The sequence below is a fragment of the Penaeus vannamei genome, chromosome 24 (assembly GCF_042767895.1).
Source record: "Penaeus vannamei isolate JL-2024 chromosome 24, ASM4276789v1, whole genome shotgun sequence".
Classification (NCBI taxonomy): Eukaryota; Metazoa; Arthropoda; class Malacostraca; order Decapoda; family Penaeidae; genus Penaeus; species Penaeus vannamei.
The window spans coordinates 19,451,722-19,458,260 of NC_091572.1; the positions used below are offsets into that span (position 1 = coordinate 19,451,722).

At 42.7% G+C, this 6,539-nt stretch overlaps 1 protein-coding gene across 1 annotated transcript in view; it reads right to left on the reverse strand.

Moving 5' to 3' along the window:
* LOC113811040 (mucin-17) overlaps nt 1–6,539 on the reverse strand; it is an 89,567-nt gene that overhangs the window by 25,227 nt on the left and 57,801 nt on the right. The gene's annotated exons all lie outside the window — the stretch shown is intronic.

Here is a 6,539-nt window from a genome sequence, read left to right on the forward strand (position 1 = left end):
AAATTCTGTAGGTGTGCGCATCACAGATCAGAATGGATATCCTTTGGTGTTTGACGAGAACCAATCGGTTACCCTTATATTACACGTAAGACCTCGCTAAATCCAGCATATATAAACACCGCACCTAGGTGTCTTTGCTTATTTTACAACAGGACGTCGTTCCGGCTTGTTTGGTTATTAGCAAAGAGAAGACGTGCAATAGTCGCCATGTATGCAAGGTCGTCTTTTGTCCCTCCTACGTCAGAGGAGTTTAGAACGGTTTTTGAGAACCCGGAAACATTGCTGAAACCTGTTCGAGGAGGGTTTTTAAGCAATATCGGTATATATAATAGCTATAACCACTATCGAAGAGGGGCAGGTCTGTTCTGCTTTCTTGGTAATATCGGCAAGAGATTAATCTCGTTTGTCTCTCGGCTTGTGAAGCCTGCGCTCTTGGATTTTGGTTCGGGTCATATCGATGATATGAGAGAGGGGAAGACCAATCTAAAGTCTTCTATGAAAAGAAGAGGCATCGAGGCAATCAAACAGGCGGGGGCCAGAGCGATGAGAGGAGGGGGAGCAGGCAGAAAACATAAGAGTAAAGAGATTAAGGGTCTGACCTAGTTGTTCAAGCTATGTTTTCCCTGGTATAGTCAGTTATAGTCCTGCCTTGCCTCTGTGCGCAAATACTAGTGTGGAGAGGAGCTCGGTATTACGAGTAAAGACAATGAATCATTACAAGACACCTGTCTCATCATATATTGGCGGGGTGAGCGACATGTTCCCCTGAACAAACAGGATGCACATAATCGAATCAGCAATAGAGGAAAAGACAGAAGGTGATTTGTTGCTTGTCAATGCAGGGATAAACGGGTCGATTACGGATAATTATGCCGAGTTCTGGTGGCCTGCAGGGCAATCTCGAGTAGTACTAGAGCTCAAGGGTACCCTGAAGAAAAATGATGGAAGTTCACTAGGGGATGACGATCATGCAGAATTATGCAATTCTGCCATGCACTCGCTAATCACGTCTGTATCGGTGTACTTTAACGGGCAACAAGTAGAGCAAAATCCGCTATATAATTTCTCTTCGTATATGCGTTTAGTAACGAACATGTCACCATCACTAAAAGAAACTCTAGGGAGAAACATGCAATATTTTGAACCTTTTAAGATTCCACCGAACTTTACAAACGAATATTTTACCAAATGTACTGCTAGCAAGAAAGAATTAGTGGACGAAGTAAAGACTCATGGATTTCATTTCATGTCTCCGTTATTGATGGATATAGCTTCAATGAATATGTATCTTTTGGCTAATGCGAATTCTAATCGAGTTTGCTACAGACAAGTTTGTTGTCAATACAACCCCCGACACTTCGACCCATAACCCGGTTGTAAATATCGATTCGTGCAAACTGCATCTTACCACGTTGGATCCCAGAGATGCAGCAAGAGAAGCACTTAACAGATCTTTACAACGCAGTCCTCTCAGCTGTGTGTTTAATAAGACACTCAACAAAACCCATGTCATGGCTAGTAATCAGACACAGTTGGCAATAGACATGCCCTGGAGTTTAACTATTCATGAAAAGTTATTCTTATTTATGGTAGACATGAAAGCATACGCCGGAGATTATACAATCAACCCGCTTCATTTTGGACATAATCATCTGAGCAAACTTTTGGTGACCGTCAATAACACATCTGTGTATAATATAAGCACGAGTTTCCCAACACAGTATTCAGACTTGTATTATCATTCGCTGAATGCATTGGGCTTGGAAAAAGGACATTCACTAACCAAAAATAGATTTGTAAACGGGAAAATGATTGCGGTCATGGATTTACAAACAGAAAAACTGCAGGATGCATTAGCAATAGAGAATTCCGGAAGTCTTAGGATTGGTTTTGAACTATCACAACCGCCTACTTCAAATATCGTTTTATTCTTGGTGGGTGACACAAGGAGTGATTTATATCGATAACGAGTGCAGGGTAGTAACTGATATCAGAGCATAATGAATTGTTATGAGGTGGACGATATATGCTCGCAATTTCTCGGGAGAGGATTTGTTTTACGAGGGTGTTATCTAGCGGATCAGTTGCCTGTAAGAAAAAATAGCGGTGCTTATAATGAGTTCTTTGTAGTTAACATTCTTACATCTCGCCACAGACCATCGGCGATGAGACATTATGTTTTAGTTGTGAATGGAAGATCAAGTATTGCCTATTTTGATTCTTATGGAGTTCAACCGCATATTTATTCTCCGTGGTTGCAGGCTTTTATCGATCAATATTACAAAAAGTTTTCTCAATATTAGCAAGCAACAGCAGAGTCTTGATAGTTTGACATGCGGAGCTTACGTCATTTTTGTTATGTTCAATATCAATTTACACAGGTATTTTTCGAAGAATGACTTTAGATATAATGATAAGAAGGTAACCAAGTTTATATATAGACATTTTAAAATGCCGAGATGTGAAAGACTATTCTGCGATCGCAGTCTTAGAAAAGAAGATTGCCAAAAACTGTATTGTGGGTGAAAGCGCGATAATTACCAGTTCTTTCCTGGTCTTTCTCGCGGTAATTACGGTTTTTCCTCCCGTTTTTCCCCGCATCTCAATTTTTTACAAGTTTTTTTCCTGTTGAGAGGGGTGTATAAAACCCGGCTGAATCGAACAATATCCATACTCTGCTTTTTCTCGAAGCAAGATAAACCCTCACCACCACCACCATGAGTTCCACCACCATTGCCTGTTTTGACAAGGGTAAGTAATTTCTGTGTTGTAGTCTTGATGTTTATCTCTATTATTTTAAGGCTTAATATTTCTATTGCCTGCGATATTTGTATATGCCGTAATAAATACCTATATTATTTATGTGTTTCTCTTTTCAGCTATTAAGGAGGCTAAGCTTTCCGTAATGTTTGTAACAACGCGGGAGGAAAAGTTGTCGGCAACGGTTAACGGCGAGTATATTTGAGACATGATCTGATATTAGCTGTTTCACCATTAAGATTAAGCTATTTTTAAGACGTACGATCTGATATTCATATCAGCTGTTAGTTTCTGTTTATCGAGAATATATTCTAAACACGTTCTGATATTATAACTAAACAATATCAGGGTATACATTGTCTTTTATTTATAACAAGTATTAGTTTTTGAGGTTCTAATGTTCCTTTCTTTATGTTGCAGCTCTGAATCAGACCAAGGGGGTCTGTTTCATTTTAGCTGGCGACGAGCCGGGTGTGCAGGTGATATCCGGGAACCCGGCCCCCTCGCCTCCGATTGTCGTGAACGAACCAGGTGTGCAGGTGAAACCTGGGCACTCGCTCCCCTCGCCCGCGGAAGACGTGTTCGTTCGATCGTCGGTCCGCCCGGGGGTTGGGTCGTTTGTCGGTCCGAGGGCGTCACCAATGCCTCAATACAGTCAGGGGTCTCCTCTGGCATCCACCACCAAGTGGGGCAGCGAGGCGTTCCCTGCAACATCACAGGCGGTGGTTTTGTCGGGGCGTGTGTACATGCCCTCGCCGATGTATGACCTAGCATCGCAGCAGACACCTAGGGCCTCGCGTCCTCCTCCATTGAAGAGGATTAAGCCTAGGAAGCTTTCCCTGTCATTTTGGAATAAGGGTCTGAGCCAAACCATGGAAAATCTACCGCCTGTGGATGAAGTATCCCAGGCTGTTGATGTCAACTTTTGGGACATTTGTAAAATTTAGCATAAAAAAAGCCTTTGGTTTTCATAATCCTTTGTTTATGACAGAATTGTAGTTGTGTAATAGTAGATATCATACACTGTCTGTCTGACTGGGGGTACCTCTATTGTGATGATTACAGACTGACTGTCATTTTCTGATTCGGTAGATGTCACTACTGATCATTTTAACTGATTGGCTACAAATCAAATGGCCTATCACAGCCTGTATGGCATGTGGTCTTGCCATGAAGTCTGACTACAGACTGGCTATCTCTTATGTAATCGACTCAATAGCTGTCGCTGCCGATGATTTACATGATTGGTTGATAATTAGGTGATGTACATAATTAATGATGCATGTAATTATTACAAATTAATGACGAATTAGTTGTTGATTTGTTGGTATGAGATTATGTGGATGTGACATACTTTGACCTGACTGTCTGGAAAGAAGCATTGGCTTTCATTGGAGTATTACATAACAGTGTGACATTATTGGTTAGTCATCTGCATAAAAGGTCAGTCAAAGGCTCATTCAAGTAGAACGATCGCAGCCATGAGAGGTCGCAACTCTACCTTCATTTCTCGTCTCGCTCTCTCTCTCCCTCTCCCAACAGGGACCGCAGCTATCGACTTCAGCTCCTGCTGAGATTTCAGACTCGGAGTCTTCCGATGGGGACGAAGAAATCCCTGAGCTCGATTTTGTGTCACTAGACAGCACATTTGACAATGACAAGCCATTTCATGTCCATGTATCAAAAGCATTGGAACAGTAATGCCCCGGAGACCGCTGCCTTCAAGTGGAGAAGCCGGGAAAAAGTACCACGGAAACATTCCTTCTGTGGCGCCCCTGGGCTGAAGGTCGAGCTACATGAGTCGACACCACTAGAAGTTTTTAAGGAGTTCATTACAGGCGAACTCCTTGCTCATGTAGTGGAGGAGACCAATAGGTATGTAAGAGTTGATACAACATATTTACACAGTATTGCTATACTCAGATTATGTAGCTACAGTGGTCACCGTTTTTATTCTAATTTATTCCATTTGCTGTCTTACAGGTTTGTGGAGCAGAACGAGAGTTAAAGAACCCACGGCCGATGGTGGCAGCCCGTGACACTACTGGAGCTGCACAACTACCTGCATTTTGTGTACAATAAGGAGAATCATCCAGTATATGACAGGCTCTGGAAGATCTGGAGGGAGATAGATTTGTTCGGGGAGTGGCTCAAGGTCGTTGTTCGTGCCAAACCAGAACATTTCCATCGATGAGTCGCTTTGGAAATTTCACGGACGGCTCTGCTTCTCCACATACAACCCCAACAAGCAGGCCAGATTTGGGGTCAAAGTTTACAAGCTTTAGCCAGTGATGGCCCGTGTGCTGGGTATACATCAGTCTATGATCTATATTGGTAAAGATAAGGGGTCCATCCCGTCTTCACAGAAGGCGGTAATGGACCTCAAGGAGAGGGGGGAATTACTGTTGGAAGGGTTTCACAGTTTACTGAAGGTGAAAAGGAAAGGAGAGGTCGACTTCCACAGTTCCAGAACCGGTATGCTCGCCATGACGTGGATGGACAAAATAAGTGTCCATACCTCAGCCATGGCGTTGGTGGACAGAAGATGGGTACCCAGGTCAGCAAACCACAATGCATTGCTGACTACAATGCTGGCATGAAAGGTGTGGATCTGGGGGACCAGTTGGCCAGCTCCTACCCGACAGTACGCCGATCACTCAAATGCTACAAAACGGTATTTTTCTACCTGTTTGATCTAGCCGCAGTCAACGCACATGCCATCTATAAGTACCTGGGCCACTGAGGCATCAAGTGGACTTCAGACTTGACCTCGGCAATGCCATCATTGATGTATATCTTCCAGATGTAGAACCATACAGTGTTCGTGGAAGGCCCTCGGTTCTACCTTCGCCTTCGCAGCTGCAGGATAGGACAAGGCATGTCGTTCGGGAGACACCAGGCCGGCGCTACCGCAGGTGTTTCTTGTGCTACCATGCCGGGAGGCCTAAGATGACACGCACTGTGTCCCGAGTGTCAGGTGTCACTCTGCACGTATTGGTTGTTTTGAAACGTTCCATACACAGAGAAGATTGTAATATATAATCTGAGTTACATAATAGTAAAATGGTGATGGTACGTCTTTCTTGTTCTTTTTGCAATAAAAAAGTCCATAGTTTCACCTAAAGTAAAAACAATGCAATTCATTCTTTCAAAAGAAAGAAACAACACAATTTGACCTCTCAGAAAGTGAAGGTACTTTTGTACTTCAGAAAAAAAAAATCAATTTTCCTTCTTTTTCTGAGCGTTGTACGAAAGTACAGGCTGAATGAGCATCGAAAACGGCTTTAGGACTGCTGTTGTCACTTATTTTCATCCATTTGCGACTTTGGTTGAAATGAAAAAAACAGCTCTACTTTGACCTCCCATAAAAGGAATGTATTATTTTCTAGTGTCAAATAGTTCATCTCATTGGCTAATATGAACATTTATGAACAGCTTCAGTATCCAACTTCAATAGAAATACGAAAAGATGTGTAGAATATACCATGAGGAAAAGTGCAACCTCTCTCATCACTTATATATAAAACAAACGATGATCAGTGGTTAGATTACTACATTGGTGCGATTATCAAAATCCCGGCGCGAGGGCTCGTGCGGCGGGAAAATATTCCGCGGTGCGGCGGCTCGGCGCGGAGCGAAAAATGAGGAAGCAAATGGGTTAAGAAGCGCGCAACGACGAAATGAAAACGTATTTGTGATATGTAGCAATGCGAACTATGAATGAAAAAAGAGCCTACTGGAGGCCAAAGCTGTACATGATTGTATTTTTTTTCTGCAGT